Raw genomic sequence first — 1213 nt, 5'->3', positions numbered from 1 at the left:
TCTGGATAATAATGTTCATATTTTGTGTTTAATTTATTTTTCTTCTTAAAGTCACTGATCATGAAGAAACTAAGAAAACAATATTCAGTTCTGTTTTCTACTGAAGTGGCTTAAAAAAACAACAAAAAACATAAACAAAAGTTCTGGATAATAATGTTTATGTTTTGTGTTTATTTTCAGGAGGAACTTTTTCTATTAGAAATTTTCAAAAATATTTTTGTATTGACAAAAGTTCTGGAAAAATAATGTTTATATTTTGTGTTTATTTTCTTTTTCTTCTTAAAAAGTCACTGATGATGAAGAAACTAAGAAACTAATATTCAGTTCTGCTTTCTACTGAATTGGCTTAAAAAACAATCAAAAAAAGTTCTGGATAATAATGTTTGTTTTGTGTTTATTTTCAGGAGGGGGTGAGGCTAACACCTGGACAACAAAGGTAAGAACCACTTTAAAATACATTTTTAAAAATATATTTTTATTGACAAAAGTTCTGGATAATAATGTTTGTTTTGTGGGTTTTTTTTTCTTCTTAAAAAAGTCACTGATGATGAAAAAAACTAAGAAACTAATATTCAGTTCTGTTTTCTACTGAAGTGGCTTAAAAACAAAACAAAAAAACAAACGTTCTGGATAATAATGTTTATGTTTTGTGTTTATTTTCAGGAGGGGCGGGGCTAACACCTGGACAACAAAGGTAAGAACCTTTTTAAAAGGAATGTTTAAAAATATGCAGCAAAGATAAGGATCTGAGAGGTTCACCATCCTGTTTGACAGTTGGTCTGAAATGTTTGTGTTTATAGATTTCCATCAAACTTCTAGTTTTGTGGTTCATTAACCCTCTATGGCATGGTGTTGCCCTCAGGCAATGAACCACTATTTGGCTCTCACACAATCCCTTAAAAATGTTTTAAGCAAAAAAATCACATTAAAAGTCATAAGTTTTTGACCAAAGAAATTTGAGTTTGGAGAGCATGTCTGAGGTTGGAACCACCTTTTAGTAGGACCACAGCTGGCTTGGACACACTGCTATCAGAAGGTGATACAAATGTAACTTTTTAGCATGTTTACATTTAAATAATTTTGTACAAAAAATGTCTGATGTGCAGAAATTTATTTGATGAAATATATTTATTTTATTTATATTGTACACAGGAATGGTACTTTCTCATTCGTTGCCTCAGGGCAACATTGTGCAGTTAGACCACTAATGGAG

The sequence above is a fragment of the Austrofundulus limnaeus genome, unplaced genomic scaffold (assembly GCF_001266775.1).
Source record: "Austrofundulus limnaeus strain Quisiro unplaced genomic scaffold, Austrofundulus_limnaeus-1.0 Scaffold15, whole genome shotgun sequence".
Lineage (NCBI taxonomy): Eukaryota > Metazoa > Chordata > Actinopteri > Cyprinodontiformes > Rivulidae > Austrofundulus > Austrofundulus limnaeus.
This window is presented reverse-complemented; position numbering follows the sequence as displayed.